This window comes from Ornithodoros turicata, unplaced genomic scaffold, assembly GCF_037126465.1.
Source record: "Ornithodoros turicata isolate Travis unplaced genomic scaffold, ASM3712646v1 ctg00000968.1, whole genome shotgun sequence".
NCBI classification, from domain to species: Eukaryota; Metazoa; Arthropoda; class Arachnida; order Ixodida; family Argasidae; genus Ornithodoros; species Ornithodoros turicata.
In genome coordinates, this window is record NW_026999431.1 from 256,405 (window position 1) to 271,906 (window position 15,502).

General features: G+C 45.8%; 1 long non-coding RNA gene across 1 annotated transcript; it reads left to right on the forward strand.

Annotated features, from left to right (window-relative positions):
* The first annotated feature begins 5,129 nt into the window (after positions 1–5,129).
* LOC135376008 (uncharacterized) lies at positions 5,130–14,594 on the forward strand. The gene is made up of 3 exons (XR_010417478.1): positions 5,130–5,238; positions 10,853–10,973; positions 14,464–14,594. It is a non-coding gene; the product is annotated as an uncharacterized LOC135376008 (long non-coding RNA).
* Positions 14,595–15,502: the final 908 nt, after the last annotated feature.

Below are 15,502 nucleotides of genomic sequence, written 5' to 3' on the forward strand. Positions count from 1 at the left end.
TTGACCACGTCGCTTCTCGGAACCCAAGTGTCGTATTTTCTGTCGTAAACGAACCAGTGAACCAAGGAGAAGCTCTGACCGTTCACTTTCTTCTTTCTCAGCACTTACTGTCCAAGGCTCATTGGTGTCTCGGGCATTGGTGTCTGGTGTTGTTGTAGTCGCGCATACCCTTGGGAAGCACGGAAACGAAGTGATATTTTCCGGTTACCCTAAAATAGCGGAATATTCTCTCGCGTAAAGTTCGTATGACCCGTTCTGCCTGCGATGCCTCGATTACAGGAGAGCAGGTGGAATACATGTGGACCTTCTTTCATGCCAGGTACTCCTTGACGATCTTGTTGTAGAATTCCCCTCCTCTGTCGCAAAAGATGCGTGTTGGCGTGTTACCTCCCCGAAAAAGTCTTACCATGGCCCTTTTCATTTCGGCGGGGCGTTTCGTCTTTAGTGGGAGGGTGCACAGAAAGCAGGAGAAGGAATCGATCGCCACGAGAATGTTGCGGTAGCCACCGTTGAACCTCTTGTATTTCGAAAAGTGGGCGAGATCCATTTGCGACAGTTCGTTGATCATGAGCACGATGATGCGTCTCCTATTAAACTTTGTTCTCACCGGATGGTGTAGCGTGTAGGCGTCCAGCTTTCTGAGAATGGCGAGAGCCTTGTTTTTGCTCATATGATGCGCTTTTCTATAGCTGTCCACTCCTCCCAAACCACCCTCTGGTTTCTCATATCCCTCGATAAGTCGTCCACGCAATGGAGGATTGCTGCTGGTGCTGCTGCTGCTGCTGAGGCTCGCGAGGTTTGGGCAGAGAAATCAGGCGCAATAGTTTCGAGACTTTGGGGAACCAGGAAGGTTTCTTTCCAGTCTTACGTTGCAACAAATAATTGATGAGTTCCTAAACGAAGGAGTGCCTGATGGGCTTGCCCGACACAGAGACACAACCTTCGCGATCCCAGGAAATAACCTTTTTTAATTCTGAGACAACCCTTTCCGCTTCCTCTTCGTCCACCTCAGGAGAGAGGAGCAGATAGTCAGTCATTTGTAGAGTGGTACGCCTCGCTTTTACTGTCGTAGGGTTCGAATCTGTACTGCTTGAGGATGCGATACAGTGCCTGTGGTATGGGTTTCACTTTGACGTCGTCACTCTCCTTCGAGGAAAGAATGTTTCCGATGGAGGCGGTTACTTCAGTTCTGTTGGCCATTGGCGAAATGGTTCAACACGGCGGAAAGCAGGAGAGGAACCACCAACAAAAGAGCGCCCTGCCCTCGCTGCTGAGACAGGTAGCGTTTCAAACGTTGCGGATTCTTGTGAATCTTTTTGTAGGCGTGCCGATGTAAGAAGCGTTTGTGCTTCTCCAAACGCGCGAACGTGTCTGGAGCCAGTGCTACCTTTCCGTTCAATACACTGAGACAAATTTCGGAGAGGTGTTCCATGTAGGACGAAGAAGAATGTCTCAAGACGTCGCGACGGCGTGGAGTGGGTAGAGTAGAGAACACTTTGAGTAAAGTGAGGTGAGTGCAGAGATTCATTTCGGAGCGTCGATATATTGACGTTCTCCCAAAAAGATATTGCTACGCAACCTGTGATCCTCTTAGGTATGCTTGTGAAGATCAACGAGTAAATAAGCGTGGCGCGACGACATCGCTTGTTTATATACGTCGAGAAAATCTTTTTCTGCCAAATAGCTGTTGCCCGAAATGTTACATCTGGTGGACGCTGCGCACGGTGCGCCACAGGACGACGTAACTAGCGTTGTAGGATGTAGTCCTGAAATGGCTACTGTTAAAAAAGGTGTTTTGAACAAGTAAGAACATCGACGCGTTGGCATGGTGTGAACCCCGAATGAAAAGATCGGTCACCTCCTCCAAGGAATCAGCGTCGGTCATGTGACCGTCGACGACGATGAGTGTAGCGCGCGACGTGTCCCAGTCTCGTGGTAGCTCCTTGGTAAATTTGACAGAGTCCCCAAATTCGTCCTACATGCCTTGCGAAGCATATTTCTGCACGTAGAATATTTGTGACGGAGGCTTGTCCACGACGTCATTCAGGTTCCTCAGCACGTCCGCAACGAAAGTAGATTTACCGCACATGGAGAGGCCTCTTAAGATACAGCGAAAACGGTGGCGGGAACGAAAAGGTTCGGGGGAAGACATGTTGCGTGCGTGCGTACACGTTGCACGAAGAAAAAGAAGAGACTGAGACTTGTAGCAAAATGCATTGCTTTTATTGAGACGTCGTCGTCGTCCTCTAGATCAGAACTGCGTTCCCAATACAGATTATCCAGGCTGCCGCTAAGATGCGGTCGACCGTCTTCATCTTGTCTTGACACATTTCCATTCCAGGCGGTGCACTTGAAAGGCTTCCGCCACGATGCCGCGAATAAATTTGCGCAGTTCTTGGTTTTTTGTCTTTCCTCATCGGCGAGAAACGCAGGAGAATAAACCACGCATCGGTCAGTATGATGACGTGAGCATAGTGAGCGCTGCCTTTATACAAATAAACACGCGCAAAGAAACGAGAGCGAAACTGAAACGAAGAAGCCACCCGTTGCAGCTTGGAGCGCGCGTGCGCGCAGTGGATGGAGAAGAGAGCTAAACCGAAACTGGGAGCGGCCCGCAACGAGATCACCGCTGGATGCTGGCGGCACAAAGGGCGCTAGGAGAGCGCGCATTCGTAGCGGCCGCGGCGAGGCGCTCCACTCACTTGCGCGCTGGCTCTCGTTGAGTGAGGCTGTGCGGTCGGTCGCTCCGCCGTCCCTGTGTTGCGTCAGTTGATCCTTGACTGTCGTCGGGATCGGACGCACCGTCGCCGCGGGGCCAAAGATGAGTGATTTGCCATGCCCGATGTTAACGCGCTCGTGTTAAGCCTTTTCTCGCATGTTTGCCGTAACGGATTGGCCTTATTCCCCGTACGCGCATTTTTAGAGTTGTTTAGCAGTGACCCGTAGTGTACCAAGCCTGTTGATGCACATTTAGCGTTGTGAGCCTAGCATTTTGTGGTTGTCGTCTTGTGTTACCTGTTGAATTTCGTAGCGTTGTGCGGTGAAGCTGAGGTTAGGCCTAACCGGTCGCCCCTAAGCCTTTTCCACGCGCTCTGGCATGCATAGACTTGTTGAGCAGTGTTGCAATTTTACCTGCCGCTAGTATCTTGTTCTCTGTCTTTCTCGCATAGAGCTACGATGGTGGCGCCCTCTGGTGTGATGCCTTGCAACTAGGTGGCCACCTGTCGTCGATCTCTGCAACTACCGCCCGTCAACAAGCAACATGGTGGTCGTTGGTCACTCGGGTGTTCGCCGCGGCATCGTTGATTTTCGAATAAATTGTTTCTCTCCACTCTATTTCTATCTACTTTTTTTAACGGACACAGGTTGCCTCCAACACACATCTGGTCTTTGCACGAGTTCGATGCTCCGCAATTAATGTGATGACTCCCTGGAGGGTGCTGATTAATGTGGGGGGTCCGATTTAACTCTAATTGCTAATTAAATCGTGTTTAGGCTAAGTTGTGTGTTGGCGGGTGTCCATTGTTGTACTATGGCGAGTGCGGAAGTGAGCTCGCGCTGTCTATGCAGCGTTTGCTGGTTTTTGATGCGTGTACCCAAGACATGCCAGTAGAAACTGATAAAGATCGCTGTCATTGTTTCATTGGCACACACCTGGAAACTGGTTTGTGAACCCGCACAGGTATTCCGTACCACTCTGCACTGCTTCAGTGAATGAAAATTCGGGTCAGAGTACAGCTGACGACGATTCTCCTATGAATGTTCCCTTTGCTCCCTTTCCTTATTCGTTTTTTTTTCGTCGCCACTACTTGTGGAAATAGGGATGACAGTTAGCTAGACAGTTAATTAGACAGTTGACGTATGCTCTCTGCTTTGCGGACGTAACGGGCAGCGTGTTGGTTCTTCTCAGTGCCCGAAGCTCTCCATCTTTTGCGCTCGCGCAGAACCACTAACGATATCCCTTTGATACGTAAAAATGATAGCATACGATGCACTGAACTCTCTAGCTTCTAAAGAAGAAAAGAAGACTTGCACGGCGTCACATCTCACGAAATGTTTTCCATTTCGTGAGCGGATATTCCATATCTGTGCGCGTGCTGACACACTTTTCACGAAACACAAATGTAAACAGGTGAGCGAGAACGGGAACACAGTAGAAGAGAGTGAGCCTGTGGTCTGTGCAACGTATACTATTCCTTGATATGCTCAACATCTGAACTCGCGGTGTCGCTCTGCCAAGGGGTCGTACTAGCTGACTAGCGAGTGTGCTAACGTACTCGGTGATTGCATGCCAATTTGCAGAAAGGCCAAGATGTATGATTCTGCAGGCTGAGCTCATAGACTGTTCCCCTCCTTCTTGCTCTTTCTCCTTGCAGCTGCTTGCTTTTCCTCAATATTGGTGGCATACAGATTAGTGGCAACTTCATATAAGCGGATTGAGGCGTCGAGTTCAATTCGCTCATGTAAACGACGTTGAGTCAAGCTGAAGTCACGCAGAGTCGAGTAGCGTTAACTCGACAGCGGGGGTGGGTTGACTCGTTCGACGCGATCACCGAAGTGCATGTAAATGCGCTCGGCCGAATTCTGATCGAGCGAACACTGCGACCGAGTCCATCCTATCGCTGCGTCCGAGACAGCCATACGGTCAGTGCAGGCCAGCACCAGGCCAGGTCCAGAAAGAGAAACTGGAAAACGCATTCACTGTGACCGGCTCCCATTTGAGTGACTTCATGTAAGCAGTGTCGGGTCCAGTTCACCTCGAATTGGCAGCAATCTGAAGCCGCTCTGTCGAGTTCATATAAACGCGGCTACTGATGTGGGTCGGCTGTATGAACAGGGCAGCGGTGGGGAGGGGAGTATGTATTATTTTGTCAGAAAAAGTCGGCCAGCAAGGGCGGCATGCTATATCTCACGCAAATTGACTGTTTCCGAATTATCTCGATTTACGTTCGACGTAGCTTACCGATTCGAGTGCCGGGAAAAACTGTTCCATCTCTCCTGCGCAGTTCACTGTGCTGCTTATTCTGCGTGACTCAATCAAGGGATGTTACGAGATGGCGTCAAAATGTCCCTGTAATTTAGGAGATTCTGGTATACGTCTTATCTCTTCCAGTGTGATCGAATACAGCAGGACTTGTGTTCCGGAAATACTCGAAAGACAAAGATGCGACGAGACGTTTCTTCTTGAGCATTTCTTTAAGGACATCAACGCCGACTGTGGAACATCGAAGCCAGTCTGTGAGTATCAAGTAAAAAAGAATGCCAGGGACATAAAACATCTTACATGGCTTTTGTCAACAATTGTGTTTCTAAATCTAGCGATAAAGTTGCCATATTTCACAAGCGCTCCTGCCCCTGCGGCCATTATCGTCCCAATAATAATCGAAAAATTTGAAGTCTACTTTTAATTCATTTATTCTGTAATATTTATCCTAATAAAGCTGGTGGTGTGACCAGCCTAAGGCCATTCATACCACCATGTTCAACAACAAGACACTCACTGCTGGTAACAACGACAGGTAGGTACTTTGCGCCGAATTCAGAGCAACATTCAACCTTCACAGCTTCACTCTTTACGTAAGATTCAACAGTTTATGAAATAGTTGTCTCAATTAGTACCTAAATACAACTCGTGAATGAACCTCTCGTAACACCCAGAATGTTGGACTATTATTCCACTCAAAAGGCCTCAGTAAACACATGAGAACATGAGAAAAAAAGAACGAGACAGCGTTCCGGATAAGCAGACAATGTATACAACTGTACCACTCCGACCATGACAAAAACGCCTTGACCATATTCTGCAAAGCAGAAATGACTGCACAGAAATTCGAGACCTTACCTCTACGAAATAAAAGTACCGCAAATACTTTTCCGGTATTTTCGTGCTACAACGCTGGGCGACCAGGCGTATCTGTCGATGTAGGGTTATTCAAATTCCTGAAATAACCCAACATAAAATATACAAGTTACACATAAGATAACTGTCATCGTTTACGACACAACATTGCACGACTAATTCCCTAAATTAATTGTTTATTTGTTACTTAAAATAGCAGATTTTGAGCCAGTCGTTATTTAAATCCTAACCCGTTTTCTAAAATCCGAAGACGAGCAGACTCGAGAAATAAATCGCAAGTGTCTTCCGTGCAAATGAGTCGAAATTAGAAGTATACGCAGCTCTCGAGCGCCGAAACGAGAAGGCCTTGGCTGTCGGTAGCTTATATGGGCCAGAAACGGGGCCGATCCATCTGAACAGCCTGTACTGCGATGAGCCTCATTGCTCGAAACCACGTGGTCCTTTGACGTGGAATAAGCGTCGCTCTTTTTGTGCTCAAGCGGTTTGGAGATTTTGTTTCGACTCATTTGCATAGCAAGTTTTAGCGATTTCTTCGTTCCGCACATCACCACCATTAATGACGTAGAGTATCGCCCCTCGCGATGATACTCCCCATTTATCATCCTAAAATAAAGCTGTTTTACCGATTTCTGTTTCAAAGTAAGTGTTCGTTTGAAGATACGTTAGACAACTCGCGTTTTGCCCAAAAAATATAGGACCGAGAACCAAGTACCATGTGTGCAAAATATCATCGCTGTTTCTCTCAGTTTTTCTTTTTCTTGTTGCAAAAGTCTAAGCAATGAAATACCGCCCTGTACATAATCAAGCTGCATACAGGTGCGCATAATCAAGGCAGAAGGTAACTTTCTACTCGCTTATCTAACTAGAACCAGCCGTGCCGTTCACTTTGTTGCCTGTCACGTCATATAGTGCCACGCAATTCGCAAAATGTTGAAAGTGCCATGATACAGCCGTACATTCCTGAGCGACTGGAAGAGAATTGCGCGATTTTCTTTGAATTCAATTAACTTGTGACAGTAGCTGAAATCGAGGAAGGCCGGAAAAACATATATACCAGTATGTCAAAAGAGAAAACGAAAATCGAAAAGAGATTAGTGTACAAACACGAAATAAAAATGAGAAAGAAAAAGAGAATGTATTATCGGTGTCTCGCTTTTTCTCTCTCAAACTTTTCCCCCTCTGTTATGTTTCATTTTCAATTCTTTTGTAAAAGATCGCAGCTGCGCGGAGTTGGGTGTACCACTAGTACACAGGGATATGCAGAAAAAGAAAAGAAAAGATGTTTCATCATAAAGTATCGTAAAGAAACCTAAAATCAAGAAGAGCTGCAATCCTTTCAATTGAATACAATTGTGAAAAGCAGGGGAGGGTAAAGGACACAGGCATAATCCGAACAACGAAAAAAAAAAACGAAAAGAGGCACTGCACCTCAAGCATTATCACGATCTAGACGTCGATGCCAATGACCACACCCTTGAAACTAATCATAATAATAATTCCGAGCTTTACGTCACAATTATTTTCCATCATGTTCGAGCATAATAGACGACTGGCACAGGCATGGTTGAGGCCGTCCGCGCAATGCGTGCGCTGGAAGACCTGTTACCCGCATTTTCATCTAGAACTATACCAATAATAGATAAATAACTAAAACAATCCACAGGGCGCTCTAAGATAAAACAAAAGAAACTGGGAGCAGCAATGCCATTTTGGCAGCCAGACGGACACTCAGTGGAAAAGTACTTGTAACTACTGGACGTCCGAATTACCTGGAAGTCAATATGGTACGGTATTGACTGTTTCCGAGAAAATGCGAGACAGCGGAATCAACGGCAATCATTATTTATTGACCCTTGTCTTATCAAAAAAGCTGAAACAAGCACTACTTTGAGGTTGAAATCGCCACATATTGATACGTAATCAGCAGACACCGGAACTACGCACTTCTCGAGCGAAGAGACGATATGACGTTCACCTTATCTGGTGGTGGTAGTGGTAGGTATGGGATGCTTATCGTAGTCACATTCAGGCGGGAACATCACTGTGGGGATCGAGCGCCCTTTGCGGACTTCACAGGGAACTGTGGCGACATATGTCTTAAAGCGACTGAGGAAAACACGCCGAAAACACCCAGACAGGACAGCCGGCATTCGGATTCGAACCCGGTTCACCTACCAGTCCTGGCATGGAATGCCAACATAGTACCCACAATGACATGGGAGCTGTTCTCCTTATCTGGGCCGGAAAGCGGCATATTAGGTCAACAGATCAGCCTTTAGTTCAATCAGCTTATTCGATATAAAGAACACGTGACCCTCTGACGTGTGAATACCCGTCGCAGGTTTTGCGCACGAGAGTGGCGTGGTTTCAGTTCTCATTTTACACCGCAAAATTGGGCAATTATTATTTATAAATAATATTATGCTATAAGCAATTTATGTTGTAAGTTGTGTTATCGTTTCCGGATGTAAATTCGTATGATGACTGGGACCAATTGTGCTGTCTTGCATTCCTCCACAAAGGACTAACTCAGTTTCACTTTATTTCATTTCATATTCCTCTTTTGCACGTGCATAAATATTATAAGACGTGAGACCAGTGAAAAAAAAAAAACTGTGTTAAGCAGCTTCAGCGCCGCGCCGCTAAACATAACGGGGATAAATAAGCGCCGTTATTTTGCATATTTAAAACTCTTACTTCATGACCGGATATATCCGCCACAGGGGGTTAACCGCCACGGCTTATATAATCCTCCACGTTATACGTCACGTGCTCTATGCGCCGCCTCTCCTGTACGTCCCCTGTGTTATGCGCTGAGCCCTCTATTGGCTTCAGTCAGCATACGCTATTTCAAATAAACGCTATGCCTCCAATCACCACACTTCACTCACCTGTGTGGAAAGCAAATTCAGTAAATCTTTATTGACCCAAGGCACACAAAGATCATGTACAGCACCAATACTTTTGGCACGTATGAGGCCTGCTGGTGTATTTCTGAAGAGGCAGGTTGTTGCATTTTCACAACATGCCCGTGCGGTTCTTGCAGGTGATCTTGGTGGAAACATGTGCAATGCAGAATAACAGTGTTCCATTTGATATGCTTGTATCGAAATGCATTGCCCAGATGGCAAATTAGATACAACAGCAACACACATTAAGCTGAAAAATATACCTAAACATGCTGTTGCCTTGCCGATTCGACAAAGTATTTTTACAGCACGTAACAGTACTCTACCAGGAACACAGATTACTGATGAACCGGTAGGGCACTGTAGTGGATGAGTCACTTGAACATACAAGGACTTGTTCAATTGAAGTGGTCAAAAATGAACGCCTGCTGCTACGAATGATTCGAAATTTCGTTCGAATTGCGTTCCCCGAAATATTCAGATGAGTGTTCCCCCAGGCCGATTTCACGGTCATGCAGGCAGGTCCCATTGACCACCAGATTTTTTTTATATATTTAGAAGTTCACCATACATAATGATAAACAGTAACCGAACGGTTTCTACCGAATAGTTTTATGCAAAAAAATTTAGAAAATCCGACCTTGACTTCGAGTGTTTCACTTTTTGCCGTCTTTGGAAGCGATATCTCCCCAGTTTTAGAAGAAATTCTTGCGTTCTTTTAGTATGCATCCTTTAGTATGCGTCCAGGCCAGCAGGACAATCGCAAATTTTGGTGCGCTCTGTGATATATAAGGTGGCGAATATGCTCTCTAGTGAAATTTTGTTCCGAATTCGACACGTGATTTCGCTGGTTGTAGGTGTCCCCACTGCTACATTTGGTATCATTTATTTCCATATTTTAATGCTCTTTCATTTTATCATTCATATTATATTTTACCATTATATTTGTCTCCTACACGTATCCACTGAAACAGGCAAACGTTTAGACATAATTAAAGAAAAACACTGAATTTTACGCGCGCGTTTCCCGAAAAGACCCCTTTGTATTCCAATCATGTTTTGCCAATAGGGCTGTTGCAGTGAAGTTTGCACAGCGCCATTTCGGGCCCAAACGGCCGCGGATCCCAACAGTAATGAGTTCCATCAGCGGGTTTTGCATGGTGTGTCAAACGGTATGGTGGAAACGAAGCTACAAAACCTGTAGGAAATCAACAGAAAAAGCGGTGCTTCTTGAAAAGCGCGAACAACTCGAAACCGCGTACTTGAAAGTGCCGCGTCGTCTGCTAAACTGGGGAGTGTTGCATGATTTGGGGTGCTGATGTTGCTGCTCACTCGCGCCATCTGGCCCAGAGCAACAGGCTCATACTTTGCCAGGCCTTAGACCTTTTGTCTACCACAGAAAAAAAAACTGCTTCAAAACCTGAACACGAGCGATAAGCGTGTTAAACGCTAACTAAACGCGAGGGCAACATAACGTAACAACACAATCACTGAAAGGTGATTTACCGGTGTAGACGTACAGAGCTTCGTTTCCTTCCTCTGAGGCGACCACGAGAGCTGTTTGTGCTGGCAGCATGGTTAATATTTCGTAAACATGCTCGAAGGGTATACTTACCGGCACTTTCATGACCGCCCTGCGAATGCCAATTGTGCACGGATGCCCCGACTGGCAAGTTCGGTGAGAGTTGCACGATGTCAACGGTACGTTCATCCTGCCTTTGACAACGCAAGCGATGTCGCAATGTGTCACAGCCGTGGAGAAGCCGCCTCAAAAACCAGCGCCGTCCACCTAACTCTAACCCCCAGCAGGACGCCGACTGGTGCACGCGACGTGATGCAACGTCATCTTATTGCGTTATTTTTCTCGTTGTTAACGTTTCGGTGGCGCTGTGGATAAGGCTGCAGGCAATTAACGAGGGCAGCAAAATATAAGCGGTTTGATCCGCCACCGGTTTTTACCACTGATATATCTATGGGGAACAAGTCAAGCTGGGAACAGGGGATATTCCCCGGGCAAGTTATCAAAGGCGGACTCATGCTTTGTATTATGAGTGCCCAAATATATCAGACTGTTCGTTTTCAGGCTTGGAGTGCAATCAAAAAGCAATATCAGATGCGGAAGATGTGTGCTTGAGGAAATACGAACAGGAACACGGCATCATTTCTAGAGGCCTGATGTCCGGCAACGACAAACGACTGTGCTGGTAAGCTCTTCGTCGTTTTTCGTCGTCGGCGGTTTTACAGCGGCATCATGATAAATAAGAAAATGCGTGAACAATTTTAAATTTTGCTGAATGGTTTGCTTATATGGGCCAAATGTAGGAACAGAACTCAGCAGAATGCTTGACCCCCCCCCCCCCCCCCCTGCGCACCCCGTGCAGGGCAAAGACTTGTTTTAGGTTCAGACACCTGTCGATAATGATACTTCAAGCTGCCTGCGGTTCCTCATAAGCCACTGGCAGCGCTCCAAGGAATTACGGTGCACTGCTAGAAAGGACAACGCGCTTTGGGGTTTGGTTTGGAGAAACATTAACGCGAATACTTCGCGTCATTTCACCAAGCGCCCTAGCTGTCGGGTCCAGCTGAGACATTACGATTGCGTCTGCGGAGAGGAAATAATCCGCTAGTCTCCTCATGCCTTGTGGATGGGTGGATGAATAGTCGCTTTTCTCGATCGCAGCGCGATGGATAGCGCTGGAGTTAGGCAAGCGCCATGGGATGCGGCTTTTTGAGGCGGCCGCGCATTATCCGCGGAATCTGTTATGGCTTGCGTTCCCTTCGTATTTAATTTTCATTGTTTTTACGAATGCAATTTCTAAAGTTGCTCAGTTACAGGTGGTTGGACAATACAATCCTGGGTGCAATGTCTCCTCGCGTCTTCCAAATCGATTGCAGACTTAAAAAACTTCCAAAACCGGCAGGTCGCACAGTTGCATTTGCAACAATGCAACTCTGCGACCACATGAGGCGCACACCGGGTATAGACGGAAGTGTGTGCATTAACTCGCAATATGCAGCACACGAAGCATACAAACCGGTGTTCTGCCTAGCGTCCTGTCGTCCTTCAACACCATGTCTACGTTTCATCCAAACCAAGTCGCTCGCATCAGCACTCTTGCAGCATCCATTTTATTTCCATCGCAGGAATCGCACGCGCTCATACATGCATCCTATATGTATTTATTTAGTTTAAATATAACCAACTACTTGAATGGGATATACAACAAATAACTGCGCGTTTACAGGGCATGTCAGTATGAAATATGCACAAAACACATTACATACTGTTGCACACAGCGCCGTTCATAGCGATCTTAACGCACATCTAGCTGCTTACAAGCTAAAATCATCGGTAAAAACGTAGAAAAAAAAACGAAAATATCTGACACATCGACTAAATATACCTTAAAAACGGAAAAAAAATCCTGAAAATGAAATCCCCAAAAGCGCCAATTGCTTGACATTCATCACGCACATTCTCACGCTTCGACGTTTGGTAACAGACTGATGAATACGTCGGTGACTTGCAGAAACGCTTCCTCTTAAAGGGACGGTCTCGTACAGCCGCCGGGGCGATTCCGAAACTTAGCCAAAACTAGCTTCACGAGTACTGTACACATACAACCGTCAAAGTTTCATTTGGAATAACCAAGTCGTTTTCGAGGAATTTGTCGAAACGTGCCGTAATAGCACACGACGAAAGCCGCGCTTGTCTAATGCATACGTCACGTATAATAATAATTATAATAATAATAATAATAATAATAATAATAATAATAATAGTATTTATTTCCACAAACGTGGCGGAGCCAGAGACAAAAAGCTCTATCAGAGCTTGGCAAAGGCCTCTGATGTATGACGTCGGCGTGCGGGTACGTCGTCGTTGTCATGGTAATTGTAACTTACAGAAGCATCTTGGGTTGAGTCATCCCCTTTGCTCTCGAAATGTGGGCACTCAGGCATATACCTCCGCGAGCGGAGAATGTAGTCCGAGCATTGAGTGTGGGGTCCCCGATAATGTGGTGCATAATCGGATACGTGGAAGCTAAGTCACGTGTTTTCTTTCCGCGAGTATTTAATGCGGTTTTTAAATCAACACGCATTCCTTCTCCACGTACGTCGTCAGCGACACTTGATATCGAAGCACGATCGGTGTACAACGGAGTGTAATGGAAGCGCGCGTAATATATTCTTGGTCGGAGCTGTAATGCGACCGCGCACGCCGATGGCCGGCGACTTCAGATTTGTGATTGTGGATGAGGGTGTCCTGCGACTTTGAACTTGTCTCTGAGGGTTAACATAGTTGTTCTAAACCACCATGCTTGCCACTTCTTGGACTGTGCGTTTTTCACCTGAGAACTGAAAGAAAATGTATGAGAGTTGCCGCGGTGCCCAGTAACTTCTGAAAGTCGTCTGCTCACGCCGATGCACTAGCGCGCGCAAAAGCAGACGATTTATGTATCCTATCACGGACTTACCCGCAGGTCGACGTGGTCGCTCTTATTTTTTTCTAACACAGATCGCGGCATGATCTGCAATCTTTATCAATTGAATTCGGTTATTGAATAACTGTGGCGTGTTTTGTCGGGTAAATTAGCAGCACTCCATTTTCAACAAAGGGCAATCGAATGGTACAGTTTATGAAAGGGGCAGGGGGTACGAGACCGTCCCTTTAAGCCCTGTTGAATGTTGCACGGAATGCAAAAACAATAGTTTCAAGTAGGAGCAGTAATACGAACTTACCACGGCACATGTACTTTTGAAGAAACATTCCAAACAATTTTCAAGGCGGACGAATCACAATGTGGTGCGGCGTTGAAAATGTGTTACAACGCGCTCTCCTTGGCCTAGGCCCCAGCGGTCAGCCTCCGCGACATTGGGCAACGGCTATTTGATTTGTTAGGAATAAATTTTAATTACACATTTCCATTCAATTTTCATTTCCTTAAGTGACATATTTTTCGATACAATGCGTATTCTGGAATTTCATTTGTCCGAATAAGACCAGTTCCTCGAATTAGTTCATTTTCTGCGCGGACGTACAGCTTTCTTCCTAATCATATCATTACTTAATTTTAGAATGAGCATGTACCGTCGGTCACTATTACGCCCATTCCTCCAACAACTGGCGTCTCACTTATTGTATTACCAACATGCCAAGCAGCATGGTTGATCTCGTTAAATCAACTGGAAAGCAGTTTCTCATTGATACCCATTAGAACAATTCTTCCAACTGACTTCTCATTCCTTGTATTGGCGGAGTCTGTGATACATAAAATGATGGATCTCATTAAATCAATTGCAAATCAGCCTTACTCATTGGCACCCATTAAATCAATTCATCCATTCGGTCCCTTATTCCGTGGATGCGGTCTTCGCCACACAACGCGGCGGAACCCGGTTTCGCGAAGGCAGCTTCACTGCAAACGTCCAATTCAGTCACTGGTAAATGGTCGTCCTGGACACGTTGGACGAATTGTCAGTCCTATTTCTTATTGAATCTAATTAAAATTGCGGGAAGAATTCAATGTGGTCACGTCTTGTATTCCCTGCAGGGTTGTGCTTCAATGTCACGTGTTGCCTGTCTTACAATCCGGAGCTGGTTTGTAATTAGTGCGAATAGTAATAGTAGAATTTATTAGCCACGAGAAGGTCCGGGTCATGTAACAGATATTCGTATGCTGTCTTTTGCAGCATGTTGGACTACAAGAAGAATTGTGTTCCAGACCAATTGAAACCAAAAGGTTGTGGTGAACAACTTCTTCAAAATTATGTTGCAAAGATGCAGAGTGAAATGAGATACCAATGTGCAGCATCGAACTCGATGTGTGAGTATAACCATAGCAAGGGCGCTGGCGCATAATGCATCCTACATGTGTTCGGAGAACAGTAGCTCTGATTACGTCGGTGGCAAAGGTCACCACATCTCAGGAGGAGTGTGTTCTAACTGGTTATAGCCTCTGTTGTCTTCCGTTGTCGTTTTAAGGATTGCTACACTTTTTTTATATTTTTTAATATTTCATTAATTAGCAATGTTGATCACAACAAAGGTGGTAGTGTGGCCAGCATTATCGCACAATTATTTTCATACTCAATATGATCCTTAGAGCAGGGAATTGAGGGCGTAGCATGAAATTTGTGAGTGAGATTACTCCTTCGACATGACACGCTTATCGGCAGGGCCTGATCAGCGGTGCAGCTTGTGTTTGAAGAAGCGACACAAGAAGGCCAAACAGAAGATGACGCTTCCCTGCTGGGTCAGATCATGCTGCACAAACGGAATGCGTCAGTATAAAACCCAATAAGGCACATGAGAGAAAACGCAGAAAAGCAACGGCTCCACACTTATGACAGTTGTAACCAAATGGTGTATTTTCTAGAACTTACTGCATAGTATTTTTTTTATTTCCTCTCAATAGTAGAATTGTGTGATATGTACAAGGTGCTTTTTATTCGATACATATATTATTAAAAAGCGGTGAGAGCAGCAGTGATGTCATCTTCACAGGCGACTTATGCGATCAGGCGGATACTCGTAGGGCAGTGTGTGCAAGTACTGGACGAAAAATGTGTTACATTCATTAATCAACGAAGTCATTGCATGTTTTCTGGGAAACGTCCATTACTGAAATCTATCGTCCTGATGAAACAGCCGAGAAGCGAAGGAACCTTGATATATGAATTGACAAACGTTTGCTCTGCAAGAGAACCAAAACAAGGACCGCGCACGTAC